Source organism: Ursus arctos, unplaced genomic scaffold (assembly GCF_023065955.2).
Source record: "Ursus arctos isolate Adak ecotype North America unplaced genomic scaffold, UrsArc2.0 scaffold_5, whole genome shotgun sequence".
Taxonomy (NCBI): Eukaryota; Metazoa; Chordata; class Mammalia; order Carnivora; family Ursidae; genus Ursus; species Ursus arctos.
In genome coordinates, this window is record NW_026623067.1 from 41,818,648 (window position 1) to 41,835,323 (window position 16,676).

At 39.7% G+C, this 16,676-nt stretch overlaps 1 long non-coding RNA gene across 1 annotated transcript in view; it reads right to left on the reverse strand.

The window, feature by feature from the left end:
* Nucleotides 1-202: 202 nt before the first annotated feature.
* The window catches only part of LOC123001071 (uncharacterized), a 242,833-nt gene continuing 226,359 nt past the window's right edge, over nucleotides 203-16,676 (reverse strand). Inside the window, exon 3 of the long non-coding RNA XR_006409593.3 lies at nucleotides 203-263. This is a non-coding gene — a long non-coding RNA (uncharacterized LOC123001071). The remainder of the gene's footprint in view (nucleotides 264-16,676) is intronic.

Consider the following 16,676-nt stretch of genomic DNA (forward strand, 5'->3'; position numbering starts at 1 on the left):
GTTAAAGCATTGTGTCAGGAGAAAGAAAATGGACTTTATACAGATTTCATTTGCTTCAAAGTTAGAATTCCCCAATCCCTTGCACCATATGACAGCCCTCTCCCAGAACAATGCCCTGACTGCCTAGATTCATTGTACACAGTAGGTTCAGGAAAGCTGTCTTGCCACTGGTCTCTTTATCTTCTGTTCCCGAAGGACTTACCTCTATATCAGTAATCACACTTTACTTCAGCAGCCAGTATTTCTTCACAAACACAATTTATCTATAGAATAAAAAAAACATGGTGATGCCATTTGAGGCCTAAATCACGGCATTGGTTAAAGTTCTGTAGTTTCTAGTAAACAGCAAGAGCTCAATAAATGACTTATTATAACCGTGTTCTTTCTGCTAAGCACTCCCTGCCATTTTAGGCAGAAGATGGCTAGTGACTTGTGAAAAAGAAACAGGATCAAGTTTACGGAAGAACCCAGTCTCTTCCTCTGGTTCAGGTGGGCAAACTGAGTCCACTTTATTCCAACCTCTCTTCCCAGGGCTCTTCCCAGCTCTCATGAAGCTGTCTCCATTGTCCAAACACAGACAAGCACCCTGGATTTCTCTGATAAAAGAACTGGGAGAAGGACCAGAAAACTTTGTCCAATGAGCCTGGATAATTAATTGCTGACAGTTTACTTCCTGTGCTTGAGAAATGTTTCTAGAAATAATGAGGAAAACTTCTTAAAAAAAAAAAAAAAAAAAGGAAAAGGAAAAACTGAGTTTATAATTCAGCCTGAAGGTGCAGGACTTTTTATTTGCCAGTTCAGACCTGAGCTAAGAATCACATCATCTATAAAACACTCAGTTCTTCATGAGTTCAATTAAAGCCATGGATGCCCAGATGCAGACTGTTCTGCTTTGTGTAGTGATTAAATTGCTCTTGTTCAAATGGAATCTGGTTTTACTACTTTTTTCAACACTCAGCCAAATTCTCTACTTGTGTTCAAAGGGCCAGGATTAATCTGATCTCCATTGCTGTCCATATTTCCTCCTAGTTTCTCCAGCTAAGCACTTGGACTAATCTTTGCAGAAGGGGAGATTAATGTAAAAGGAATAATGAAACATTTGACTGATATTAGGTGCTTGTCCTTCTTCATTAGCTGCCCCTGAGTCACCTTCTTAAGCCCTGCAAACAGAATAAAATAGGATATGCCAATAGTCCATGTAGCATATTAATAAGAAGAAATGTAAATGGGAGAAGACTTTCATTTTGCCAGAATACACAGAGCAATATGCACCTCTCCATCTCTCAGCTTTTTGTACTTTCTCCAGGGGCTCGGTCCAATTAGCTATTTCATATGAATCACTATTTGTGCAGTTGATTCTTCCTGTGGCAGCTTTCCATTTTCAGATGCCCGGAAGATCAAAAGGCTTTTATATTTCCTCAGATACTCTACAGGATCCAAAAAAGGAAAGTAACACTATTTTGTGTGTGTATTGGAATGTATTCTTTTTATCTTCTTGACACTCAAGAAATGTTCAAGCCATACATGGATCTCCATAACTAGCATGTATTCAAAATAATTTTTTTCAAATGGATGGATCTTCATTTGACAGGTAAAGGAAGTGAAGAAGCACAAAGATTCTAAGGGAAAAAGAAGATAGAAGTATTTAGGGAGTAAGGTTAGATGAGCTCCCATTTCTCTTGGTAACTGTTTTGGACACTAACAGATAAGCAGACTTCAATAAAAGGTTTAATAAACCTTATACAAGGGATAATTGAGCTACTCTGACCAAATAAATGAACTACAAGTAAATGTATGTGAGACAAGGCCACATCCATGATAAATTTAACATATTTCCAGCATTTGTATTTTCAGACAGTATTTCTTTCAGCTATTTTTGTAAAGTAGCCAAATAACCCAAATTAATCTAGTAATTGGTATTTTCATTTTTCATGGAACGATTTGGGGTCAATATAATTTTAGTCTATGCTAAATAAATGCGTTAAAAGGATAACATGTATTGGTTCTTCCTCAGGCTTATACATCCACTAATATTTTAGAGAAATTAACTTTGTTTTGGAAGTTGAAAATTTAGACCCAGTCTCCTTTGAAGCATATATGGATATGACATCTTTAGACCTCTGTTTGAAAGAGTTTCTAATCAGTCATTCTTCAAAAAAGCCACCTTATGTTAGTGTTATCAGTCATTTTCTCCTGGAGGAGGCGGCCTTACTAACGAGCCTGTATGTGCAGGTAAGGATCACACGCAGTAGGGGAGATGAGCCCAGCTGCCCTGACTACAAGTGACTGGAACAGAATGGCTCCTGACTAGATGGCCTTTCCCATGGTTTTGAAATACCATCTACAGCACTGAATGTGTTCGTTTGGGGAAGCAGGTTCAGAAGCTAGGGCTTCCCTGTTTTGAACACCTGCAGCTAGCCACGAGTAAAGGGATGAATTGAAAAGGACAGGAGAGCAGTTAAAAAAGAAAAAGGTGAGGACAGATGCAGAGAGAAAATGGGTACGACAGGCAATAATTCTGGCAAAAGGCATCCATGACTTTCCCCCATATACTTATAAGAGGCTTCCTTAATTGGAACTACTTTAGATTTCATTGTAATGAGATAATATCTTACACCTTTAGGCGGTATGTTCACTTTTTAGGATGATGGCTCCAACTTCTAAAACCATCAGAAACATATAATTGCATGAGGCACAGAGCACCGTCTTCTAGAGAAGGATATTGTTTAGGAGAATTTTATGCTTTACAAATGAAAAGTAACAGACAAAAAGTGGAATTGCGCGCGCACACACACACACACACACACACACAAATCATAGAAACCCGGGTCTGTGAATGAAGAACCCAACATTTCTCCCACATTTGTTTTATGAAGATGAGGCCTAGTAAGTTGAGTCCGTAGAAAGAATTATAGAGTTTGGGAGTTGAGAAGACATATACTGAAATAAATGTGATGCCCTATTTAATTCAGTAATTCCCTTTTCATCAAGTAGACTCCTTCGGTAGGACCGGACAGTTTGACATGGATTTTTTTAAACTACAACTCGTTTTAGAGTAAAAAAGAAGGTCTAAGATTTTCATTTAAGAGGTAGCATGGGTCATGGGCTGTGGGGGCAGACAGACCTGAATTTGAGTCTTGGTGTGACCTCTTCTTCACTATCTTGAGAAGTTTACTTCGCCTACCTCAGGCTGGATTTCCTCATCTATACATTGGGCCGAATAATAAGTGACAATTAGTTTAGCTGTTGCCTTTTGGTGTTAGGGAGGAAAGTGGCTGAAGATCTTTTAATATGTGATGTACTTTTGATGTGAATCTGAGTGGATTTTTATTGAACTTAGAATCTGAAGCATCAGAACATCACCATACATATGGCATTCTATGGCCTACAGAGCATTTTCATGACGTGCTATGACATTTCGTTCTCCTCGCACACTTACGCACTTCTTCCACAGACATCTGTTAGATGCCTGCCATGTGCCTGATCTTGTGCTGTTCAGTAGAGATTCAGCTGTGCAGATGACAGGCATAGTCCCTGCCCTCCTGGAGCTTAGAGCCCCCTGAGGCAGATTTGGCTATTTTTAAGATGATAAAAATAAGAATTAGAGCATGTAAGGTACTTGTCCAATATTTGCACAGTTGGAGAGGGTCAGACCAACATCAAACTTGCAGTGTAACTTCAGACGTAAGAGAAAAATTGTCGTCTTTAGATCTGTGGAGGGCGCTCTGCTTCTGGAAGGGAGGTGCCTTAGACAGAATTAGAACAAGTCATGTTTCTACTGAATATATTTTTCCTGATTGAGTTTCATTTGCCTGAGGGCTGAAGCCAAGCTGGTGCTATGATTCATACGTCTCATTTTCCATATGTTTGACTTAAGATTTTCCTTGACAACAGTTGATTAGCCACTCTTGTGATTTTAACTCACTAATGATAACTTGACCCGATTTCAACTGATTTCGCTTGGTTCACGGCTCCCTGGAAAAGGCACTCCATTGAGAGACCCCAGTACAGCAAGCATTCTCAGCCTCCACCAAACTAACCATCTCCGTGTGCCAAACCTGGTGTCAGTGCTGTGGGACCGCTTTACAGGGGATGGCCCTCTAGTCCCTTCAGTTACGTAACACACCGGTTCCGAATGGAGTAATGAGTTTCCAAATCCTCTGCGGCTACAGTTCGGACGATAATGAAGCTCTAGATCAGTTTTATCCTCCAAGTCCAAGGGGCTCTCAGCAGTTGTGACTATAGATGGATACAATCCAATTTCCTTAGCATGGAACCACATCTTTCAGTGACCTGGCCTTGACCTCCTTTTAGAGTCTCATCTTTGACTAATATTTTCCACATTCCCTATGTTTCGACACAACCAAAATGCTTATGGTCCCGGATCCTCAGACATATCACGGTGTCTACTGTTTCTGCACCTAAAAAAAATTGTGTCTGTAAATATTGACTTGTCATTATTACTCTAATAACTGGACTGTGCTATGCTTTTGTTCTATGCAGTCCTCGACTACAGAATGAGATAAAAAGCATTCATTGAGGGAGAGTGTTCGTCGTAAGCCCTTCTCCCCGACTTGATTTCATCCAATTGGCTTATAGCTATTTTAATGAAAACTAACAGAATTCTATTTATTAGAAAGGTTATTATGAGAAGAAATCAATGTGAGGTCCGGTTCAGTGGGAGAGTGGGAGTTTTATAAGGTTGCATGGGTTGGCATATTCTATTTCAGTGAGTGCCATCTAATGTGACTATGATGGAATTTTACAAGACTTATGGACAGCCAGGATATGTAAGTGAATGCTACAGTAGTGGGAGTAATTATTAGATTTCTAAGCTGGGAACTAAATGAGTGTTGGGTTTTGGGAACCCAGACAACATCCCACCTCTTACCAAATTATATTCTTTTTACAACCTATTTGAAATGAGAAGAAATTTAGATCCTATATTAAGTCCTATATTAAGGCATTTTCTATTAAAATAGTGCAACTGCATGGCTTTCTGCCTCAATTTACTGAATTCTATCTTTGGGCAGGAAAAGTCCTTATAAAATAAACAAATGAAAGTTGCTAATACTACACTGCAGGGGGTGATCTTAAGCTAAGTCCTATGTACACAGATCCTAAGAGTACAAGTATTCAGCAAGCATCCAGAACCTCGTATTTCAGTATTCAGCGACAATGATCTGGTCTATAAAAAGAAAAGATATTTCAAAATCTGTCAAGCCTGTCCCCTTAAAATCACTTTAAAAAATTATATTCCGTATTTAACATTATTCACATTGAAATATTTAAACTGAGAAGCATTTTGATCAATAAGAATATTAGGAAGACAATCAAGGTAAACTGAATAATCTTGGATGGCTTAATAGTGATGACCTTGGCAGCATTCACATTTACTTTTTTCCATCCTTCTTAAAATGATCATCCTTTTCTGTTCAAAGTCTACAAGACAGGTATGACTTTTTTGGAGTTCATTCTATATTAGATAATGTTATTTCCAGGTCAACTCAATATTCAAGGTAAATGACTAAGGGTAACCTTGAGAGAGTTACTCAACTTTGCTGAACCTCCATGTATTCATCTGTAAAATTAGGGGGTAATGCAAGTACCTGCTTCATAGTGTTGCAGAAAGGATTAAGTGAATTAATACACAGCATGTAAAGTCTCTTCTGAGTGATTGGCACATAGTAATTTCTTAGTAAATAGCAGTTATTATTATTATGACCTAGAGCAAAAGCAGTCGTTATTTTTCAAAGAAACATAGTAAACTTTAGAAGCATGAAAGATCACAAGTGAGATATTATTCCTCAGAACCTGTGTTCAGATATCATTATGTTTTCCCTGCGTTGCTGCTACCGGCTTCTAACTGACATCTCTCCAAAGACATTCATCCAGAGTGATCCTTTTATAACTTAGATCTTTGTAGATCTGATCCTTCACACCACTCCAACTTTCTCTCAGCCCTGTCATTATCTCATATTTAATGTTTTCTGACAGGAACACACTCCATTCCACTCCCATCACCCCTCTCTTCCAATACCCAACCCACAGAGCTACACAAATCCACCTAGAAAATTCTGACCAATTGTTCAAGCCAAGCACAGACTTCACAATTTATCCAGGAATTTTTTTCTGATCTTTTTCAGTCATGTCTCTAAGTACCTCATTTATGCTTCTTGGCACCTTGCCCATCCCTGTATCAAGTAATAGTGAATTCACTTTTCTAGCAAAACCCCAAAAAATAGGGGGCAACAAAATTGAGCATACTATAATCACTTTAGTATTTACTGAAATTGAAAGCTCAATGGAATATTATTTCTTAAAGATTTTATTTGAGAGAAAGAGCGGGGGGGAGGGGGAACAGAGCAAGAGAGAGGGAGAAGACTCCCCGCTGAGCAGGGAGCCAGCCGTGCGGCTCCATCCCAGGAGCCTGAGATTATGACCTATGCAGAAGACAGATGCTTAACCAACTGAGCCACCCAGGTGCCCCCTCAATGGAATATTTTTAAAAGGAATAGTCACATATCATCACTCTCACGCTGAATATTCACGTTTTAAGATGGTCAGCATGATGGCGTTATTGTGGCGTATAAAAGAACAGTGAAATATGGACACGAAAGAAGAGTCATCAACATGCAGCCCCAACACAACACCATCTCCTTTTCCAAGACATCCCTCTTGATTGATTGCTATACTCTGACCGTTTGAATACTATGCGATACTCTGCGCTTACCTTCCATATGCCAAAGCCTCTCAGCATTTACGTAAGATGCTCCCTTTGCCCAGAATGCACGCTCCACAGTTCTCTGCCTGGTAAAGAACCTACTCGTGCACAGAGCAGCCCACATGTCACCTTCCTAGCCCTATCTCAGAACGGATCCTGATCTTTCTTCACTTCTAGCTCTATTCAAAAGAGTTATTCCCCACTTGTCGGTCCAGTACGGTAGCCACTAACCAATAGCTGGGTGCTGCTATATAAATTTAAATTTAAAATTCAATTGCTCAGTCACATCAGCCACATTTCAAGTGCTCAGCCATCACATATGCCTAGTGGCTAGCATCTGCAGCAGTGCAGAATATTTCTGTCAAGTTCTAGAAAGTACTAGTTTATACCTTGTGACTAGTACACTCTCACATATAGGCACTCAATAAATAGTCTATGATAGAATGAATGTGGAAGAAACTAGTTTCTGTTACAGCCCTTGCACCTGTCAAGAAATAGATTTCAAGTGAAGACAGGTACAGTAAAGGCCTACTTCTGAGGTTTTGCATGGTTAATGGAATAAACAAGAAATGGTAAGACACTCAGAGAATAGCAGCTACCGAAGTTACCTAACAGGAGAGCTGAAGCAGGAAGAATGGATTTATTTGACAAAATAAAAATACTCCTAATTTTGAAGGCTTCCATCCTTCAAGGGAGAAGGAAGCAGTGTTGCCCAGAACCCAGTGAGAGCTGGAGCTTGGGAAGAGCAGAAGATGGAAGGAGAGCAGCCATGGAAGCCACAGCCACTGCCAGAAGCTAGATGTCCAAGCGGAGAGGAGTGAGAGAAAATGTCACCCCTGTGACCCTCCTGCCAGAAATACGATTGGCTGAACTCGCCTTGAAGCCAGCGGGTAAGGGAGCAATTCACTGGCATTAGCCTCCCTCCCAGGGCACAGAGGAAATGCAGAGAATGAATCTATGGTGTAGGAAAGTACAGAATAGCCTTATTGCTTAATTTATCTGTTTGTTTTTCTCACCTGCAAGACTGAGCTCACCCTACCTTAGGCACTGCCCCTTACTCACCAGCACCGCGGAGCACAACGCATGCCACAGTGGGTATTCAATAATGGCTGTAGAGTCAAAGAAGTCATCTCCAGCCTTTCTATATTAGTTGGGTGTTTTCAGAAGTTAGGGTCACAGTCTGTGTGGATTGTTGCCTTCATCTTATTATGGTACATACATGGCCTCAAAGCCTGGATTTATTTGACAAAATGAAAATACTCCTTTCATATGTTTTAACCTTTGAAACTATGGTTTCAGGTTTTGATGCAATTATCAGTATATCCTCTGACAGACTTAGCAAATATGCTGTTTTCATTTTTCCTGGCATATATCTTATCCTGATGGCACAAGTCGCTGACAAGCCAGTCCCCCACAGAACAATGTGATCAAACACTCAACAAAAATACCACTTTCTTGAACAATAAGGCACCATCTGCTCTTAGATCTCCTGGCAGAATTTATGAGAAAAGGGACTAAGTCAAGAAGGAGGAGCACCACACCACAATATGGTTTAAAAACAACACAACAGAGAGCGTGTGTAGCAAATGCAGAGGGGTGGTAATGTTTCATGTCAACAGAGACGTGTTCCATTTCAGCTTTGTTCTCCAGTGTGGCACACATGAAGTGAAACCCCATATAATTGCTCACATTCTGTCATCACACTTGAGACGTTTTTATATCATTTTAAAGGACTCACTCAAGTTCTATTATTTTTGATTTATGTGATATCCCAGCAAGATTCCTATTACTGTACATGTTCTGAGGACTGAGGTGAGGGGGAGAATTGGAGTAGGATCTCTGATCTTTTGCCATATGACACTTCCTTTTAGTAACGTTGGTTATAACAATAACCAGTACCACTTATAGAGTGCTTTCTATGTGCCACTGTGGTAAATGGCCCAACTGCATTAGCTCATTATAGACATGAAGAAACTGAGACCCAGAGGTATTAAGAAATTTGCCAAAGATGTCACAGTTAGTTGGTCAAACTTATGTGCTTGACCATTACATTGTTAACTCTTGACCTTCTTTGTATTAATTGGAATTGGAATTAATTGGAATCGTTGGAATGGATGCAAGAAATCTCTTCCTTATTTCTAAAATGTGTACTTTTGATATTATCAATTTGTTCTCTTAACATTAAACTGTGCACACTTATAAGAGCTAAAATACACTAAGTAGCATTCGCTTTATTAAAATACAAAAGCTTATCATATATCTCTATCTGTTGAAAGACCATGTTAGAATGCTTTAATAGAAGCACTGAGCAAGCTTTCATGGAGAGTAACTATTGCAAACCAGTGGTCATTTCGAAGTGTCAATACTTTTAAAGTCAATTGGTCCTAGAAAATGGAATTCTTATTCAAAGAAATGGCACTCATAGGATATATCCAGTCCTATTTGTGGAATCTACATATACTTGAACAAAACAGGTTTTTCTTAAGTAATCCAACATGTTCTGATGACACAGTACACAGTACACAGGATCTGAAAATATGTCAGTCTATGGCCAAAGCCCATTACATGACCCAGCAGCTGGGAGGGAGAAGAGCTGCCCCGCAGATCCAAAGTCACCGGGGTAAGGCTTAGTAAGGGAGAGTCATCAGAGCAGTTCTTCATTCTCAGACACAGTATTTAATCTCTCTGAGCCTCTATTTTCTCATCTACATGTGGGGATCACAGTGGCCTACATCACAAAGTTTCTGTGAGTTACGACTTGAGAGCCTGAGTTCTCTCCCACAGTCCCTGGCGTCCAGTAGGTGACCCACAGTGTGGTAGAGTGCACACTGTGTCGTAAAGACACAAAAAATCCCAGACTCCAGATTGATCTTAAGGGACTCATTTAACCTTTATCTTACAGACTTTGGGATGACAGAATTTTCCCCAGAACTCCTCCTTTCTCCCTTTGAAACTCATCCATCAAAATTTAATTTAGACCTTCTCAACCTTTAGGGATGATTTGGATGCCTGTGGAATATGATTTTTGTTTTGCCTATGGAATATGTTATTTCGGGGGTGCCTATAGATTACGTGTTTTTTTTTTTTTTTTAACATATTACACATTAGTGTTAATTTTTATCCTCTGCTTCCTGGCCTTTCATTTTATGTTATAATTTGCCAAGCCTAATACCCATTAAAACTATGTGACTGGTTCCTACAGCTTTGCTCCATACTACTCACTCAATCATTTACGTAACACTAAGCAGTACACAAATCAAGTTCAAAGTCTCATAGAATTTGCATTCTGTGTGAAGAAGAGAGACAATAAATAAACACATAACATACAGAACATTTCAGGTGATAGTGTTAGGAAGAAATATAAATCACAGTAATGGGATGAAGAGTGGTCAGAGGCATTGTTTTGGAAGAAATGGGAATGAGGGAAAGTGTTTCAGTTAATATTTACAAATCTAGTGAAGTAAGGAGATAAGTCTTTAGAGGCCCCAGGAGATGAGGGTTTCACGTAAGGGAAGGGTCCAGGGTACTGCTCTGAGCCAGGTGCATGCAGGCAGCCAGTGTGGCTGGAGCAGAATGTGAGAAGGGAGGGTGATAGGAAGTGAGCGAAGAGAGATCTAAACGGCATTAAGTGAAATGGAAAGCTACTTAGAGGGTTTGGGTGGAAGAGGTAGCAGATATGACCTGCAATTTAAAAGAATCTATGCTAGCCCCTGTGAAAAGGATAGGTTACAGTTCTATCAAGTGCAAGCAAAGAGGCCAGTTACGACAGTGTTGCAGTAGTCCTGGTGAGAGCGGACATGAGATTGGCCCTGAGTCAGGGATGATTCCAGCATTTGAGGTCTAGAGAAAACTCACTCACAAAGAGGAGATCCCTGGAATATTATAAGCTCTTAAATCGCAGTAAATTCCCCTTCTTCCACTTTTGTCATCCTCCTGGCACAACACCTCAACTTACAAAATGCATATCGTGGGAGAGGGGGAGATAGAGGTCAAAGTAGGTCCAATCAAATAAACCATTAACAGATTCTTTGCTGCAAATTATGCCTACCCTCAATAATCCTAATAGTTAAATTGTTTATATCAGATTGAGAAAGATAGGTATTCTCCACCCTTCTCACTGATGGTGTGATGGAGGACCCCAATTAGATGGTCACAAGTCAAAAGGGCCTATTCATTTATAAGATATTCCGTCAATTTCCTGGGAATGAAAAGAGCCGTCCTATTTCAGAAAGAATGTTCTGCAGAGTTTAGCTAAGAGTGACAAATTTAAAGTATTCTGAGTTTTCTGTCATTCTTTTCATCAGACTATTCACTTTGAGTTTTAAATAACTCAATTCCCTAGAGTTACTCTGTTTTATCTAGGAAGGTCAATATAATACAGAGTAAGTTAGACAAGTGGATTCTGGAAACAGAGTGCCTGAGTTCAAAACCCTGTCTGCCACTTACTGCCATGGGCACTGAATAAACTTCTTATATACCTGAGCCCCACATTTCTCATCAGGAAAATGAGAACAGCAGTAGCACCTCTAAGCAATTTCAAAGCACCTTACCCTAGGTCTTCTCTCAATAAAGCTGCTCCAAGAATGTTAGATATTATTAATTTTTCAATTTGATTCCTAATTACTAGGGAGAAACAAACAAAAAAGCCAGTTGTCACGTTAACTAAAGAGTTTCTATCTCATCTTCCACCTTCAGCCCATGTGAGCCTGCAGATGTGCCCAGGGAAAGCATTCCTTAAACAATTTGCATAAATCATCTGTGCCTCTTCAAACTTGTGCAGATATTCAGTTTGAGCTCTATTCAAATTTCGAGCTCAAGTTCCTGCCAATTTTATGTTATCAAAACAGGCTTGCTCATCTTAGTTAGAAGCCTCATAAAATGATCTGTCACTAAGAGATTGCTCACCCTTACAGGGAGATACTGAAGCTTTACTCGAAATCAAAGATACCCAGATTGTTTCCATTTTGCATTTGGAAATCTGAATTAGGCAAGGCACTTCCACTTATGTCATACCTCCGTGGTTGCTGGTAGAAGTAGCCACAACACTAATCCAATCTCTGACCTGCCTCCTCAACATGGCAGACATCATGGAGCAATAAGAAATTCTCCACAAAGCCCAGCTTCCTGGGATCCAGGCAACAACAGATGCTTTGCGTTTGAGTTACTCCTGCATACTGCCTCCTGCATTCATCATCCCTCTTCATTCCATGCCACACATTGAAATTCTGACTTGAATTGAAAAACCATGCTGATCTGCAAAGATTGCCTATTTTGTTGCATTTCACTGAAGTGACGATGATTCAATATACCTAACAGGCAAACTCTCTCAGAGCATCTTACCCCTCTGCACGTTTTCTACAGCCAATTTCCACTCTTCTCTTTCCCGCAGAGAGAAATACACCGCTAGTAATGTAGTGTTCCAGTGGGACCTGAGGAATGGGTAATACTAATATTCATAAGAGAACTAAATAAATGCATAAATACAAAGGTGGATGGGAATCTGATTTAACCACGATCAGATTTTCTATTTCATGAGTTAACCAAGAACATATGCCAGCCTGGTGGAATTTGTTTTGAACGCTTGTTTTAGACTTTGATATTTTCCTATACCTTTTGAAGACTTTTAGAATTTTCCTGGCCTTTGTTATTAAAAGTATATAATTCTAAAAGACGCTGTGATCAAGTTTGAATGAAAAGAGCCATGAAAGAGAAATGATGAGAGAAACTCTCAAAAGCAAAAGTGAGAACTCATGGCAGATTGAAAAAAATTACGTGTATTTATTTATTGGATTTTAATCAATATATTCCTTTGGTATTCTTTGGCTGCAGGAAAATTCTAAAGTGGGTTACTGCATATAGATTGAGGAATGTAAAATATTAACTAGTATAGTAAAGTAACCGTAGTCCTATTGGCAGATTGCAGCTTAAGAAGGGTGGGATGCTGACTGGGAAATCTGTGGATTTTTATCTTTGTTTTGTTTTGTTTCTCTGTAGTGAACAGGGCTAGGAATGCAGAGACGTGAAGCTAAGTCACAGAGGCTCCACAACCCTGGGCAAGTCTCTCGAGGAACACTCCAGCAGACAATAAGCATTAAGCAGTGACTTTGTATTAAACATTGGGCTTGAAGGGTTGAATGGAAAGTTGAATAGGACAAAAGATGCTATACAATGCACTGGAGAATAGTGACATGCACAGTAATATTTGTGTGATGCAATAAACCTTAGAGCTCTTCATGGTCCCCTCCTGGCAGATTGTACTTTCCAACCCCTGTAAAATTAGGCATGTCCATATAGCTTCTTTAATCGAAGAGAAAGGAACACAGTGACTTAGTTATTTCTAATGAGGAGCTTTAAGAGCCAGCTCACGATTTCCAATGTTCCTTTCCCTCTGGTATGGAATCATGGGAATACATGTCAGGATAGAGTTTCCATCATCCTCAGGCCCTGAGTGACCCCAATGAACAAAACCCAACTCATGAAAAAGAAACCTCAGCTGGTTTTAACCCTCTCACATTTTGGCCTTGTTACCACAGTACAACCTAGTCTACTTTAAAGGAGAGACTATATTAGCAACATGGATCAGATAATGTGTACCAGGAGAGGAAGGTCAATTCAATCTGAGTTAGGCTAGAAGTCTTCAAGAAGTATGCTCGAAGTCTTTGAGAAGTAATTACCACTGGCCTACATCTTGAAGATTATGTGGCTTTAGATAGGCAGAGAAGACAAATGAGGGATTTTGAGGAAGACAAAATAGTAGGCTGAAAAGTATAGAGCCCGGAAAGCACAGGGTTGTCTAGGTAAGTTGTCTGATGAGGCTGGAGCTCGGTGTTGGGAATTTGTGGTGATGAGACAAGAAAGGGTAGGTTATGACTAGAATATTTTTGGAATTTTCATTTTGATATAATTTTTAATTACAGGAAATTTACAACAGTATAAACCATCTCCGTGTACACTTTACCAGATCCATCCATTGTTTCTATTTTTTTCTTTAATTTTATCTCTTCCCTTCTATTTTCATAGATAGATAGCAGTGTAGATATATATAGGATTACATTTATATGCAAATTATTTATTCTGAGCTATTTAAGAGTAAGTAGGAGACAGTATTTCCCTTTACTCACTTATTTCACAGTGAATTTACTAAAAATGAGGACAGCCTTTTATATAAACACAATGCAGTTATAAAACTCAGGAAATTTTATATTGGTACAGTACCATTATCTAGTTCATAGGCCATATTCCAAGTCTTTCGGTTGTTCCAAGAATGACCTTTACAGCTATTTTTCTGATGGTCCAGGATCAAAATCAGGATCACATATCACTTTTAGTTATAATGTATTTTTTTTTTATCTAGAAGAGTTTCTCAGCCTTTTCTTGGCCTTGGCATTTCTGAATAGATAGATATTATTAATAATAGAGATATTATTCAGCCATAAAAAAGAAAATCTGGCTATTTGCGAAAGCATAGGTGGAATCTAAGGGCATTATGCTAAGTGAGAGAAATCAGACAAAGACAAATACTGTATGATTTCACATATATGTGGAATCTAAAAAAATAAACTCACAGAAACAGACTAATGGTTGCCAGAGACAGGGGAAGAGGGATGGGAGAACTGGATGAAGATGGTCAAGAAATACAAACTTTCCGTTTTCAAACTTACCACATGAGTAAGTCCTGGGGATATAAAGTACAGTAGGGTGACTATAATTAACAATACAGTATTGTATATTTGAAAGTTGCTAAAAAGGTAGATCTTAAAAGTTCATCACAAAATAAAAAAATTCATAACCATGTGTAGTGATGACTGTTAACTGAAGTCGTTGTGGTGATCAGTTTGCCATATACAGGTATCACGTTATTATGTATACCTTCTGTACACCTTAAACTGATACAGTGTTCTAGGTCAATCATAGCTCAGCAAAATCTGGGGGGAAACGTTTTAGATCACCAATTCAGAGATACTGCATATTGCTTATGCTGCAGTTAGTTTTTCTAAACCACTAGTATTTTAATAAAAATTTAAGTTGAACATATTCTCCATGAAATCAAAGATCTGAATGATAACAATTTCATTCCTTTGCCTCATACTATCAGGAGTATTATTACTTACACAGAGAGCAAAATGGTTTTCTTAAAGGTGAGGCTATTATTCACTTAGAATTGGGGTGAAGGTACAATACTTTGCAATAAAAAAAAAGCAATCTAAATCTAGTAAGATTGTTCCATCTTATTTAAATTTCAATAATGTGTTTTTATTAAATAATGGGAAAAAACACAGTGAATGAAAAAATCATCAATAACCTAGTCCATTATTTTGGTTAAGGGAATTCAGAAATGTAATTTTCCCTTAAGAATATAATGTTAACATCTGTCCTCTGTATTTTAGCATGGGGCTCTATGGTGTTTAATGATTTACATTTAAAAAATAAGTTACTCTTTTTTAATCAGAAAACTAATACATGTTTTGTAATACAATTTAGAAAATACAAAAACTATGAGGAAGAAAATGAAAATCACCCATTATCCCACTACTCTGAGAGAACTTTTGGTAACATTTCATGCAGAGCCATGTATATTTTGCAAAACTGGATCATGCTATGTAGGACCCAAGAATTCACATGCCTGGAAGGCAACAAGCCAGGTGTAAGAGTCACGAGTGCCAGGGAGTTTTGATCAACCAGAGAGCATATGCCAAGTCTAAAGGGGCCAGGCCTCCCCATCTCCAGGTCATTATGGCTTCCAGGTGAGTAAACATTGAGCATGGCCCTATCTTCAGGATTTTAGGAAGGACCTAAATAAGGTCATTAGAAAGTGAAACTAGGGGGTGCAGGAAAGATGATGGAGTAGGAGGATCCTGAGTTTGCTTCCTCCTACTGACACACCAAAGCAACAACTACACGCATTATAACAAACTTTGAAAACAACCCGAAGATTAGCAAGACACATGTAATACAGCCAGTCCTAGAGAGAAGGCCACATTAGGAGAGGCAAAGACATGGTTGAGAACCAAACTCCCTGAGAGACTAACCACAAATGGGAGGTACAGTACAAGCACAAAGGACCGAGAGGATCAGACCCCATACCAGGGACCCCCAGCCCTGGAGACCTGCACTGGAAACATAGGTCTCCGCAACATCCGATTTTGAAAATCAGCAGGGCTTAACTCCAGACAGGCCAGAGGGCTATAACAAACTGACACTCTGCCCTTAAAAAGGCAGTATGCTAAGTAACTCAGCCTGAGACATAACACAGAAGCAAAGGTTTGAAAGTCATCTGAGGTATACCTGCAGGTGATTTATTGACCAATTTTAGGGTGTGTGCTAGACGAGCAGGGATTCGCAGGACATTTCTCTAGGAACAAAATGCTGGTTCTGGTACCAATTTTCTTGTCCTCCCTGGTCTAGATAGCCATATGATTGCAGGAGCCAGTGCTAACACTATCTATCATCCTAGTACCATGTGTCTCGCCCCAGTGATCCCCTAAGGACAGATCCCACCCAAACTGCCAGCCTGAGCAGGGACCTCCCCCCCTCCCCCAGGCAGCTCCTGTCCCAACATACCTGGTAGGCATCCCTGGCCAGGACCAGTACCACAACAAAGTGACTCCTGCCCTGGTGAAGGGGGGGGAAGAGGAAGATAACCCCACATAGCTGATTATGTGGGCAGCACCTGACCTTCAGTGCACCTGTAGCTGTCACCGCAGTTATCTGCACATAGCCAGGCTGAGTGACAGCCTGCTCACCAGTGTGCCTAAGATTTCTGCAGCTGGGCCTCTCAACAACATACAAAACCCAAAACACTGCCCAGTATACTTGCAGGAGGTGATGGGGGTCTTTAGAGCAAGCTGGACTGATGGCAAGCCCCACCCACCAGCATGTCCAGAGCAAAGGCAACTCATCCATAACAAAAGTGTACATGCAGCTACTACAGGGGCTACCCTTTGGGGTGCTT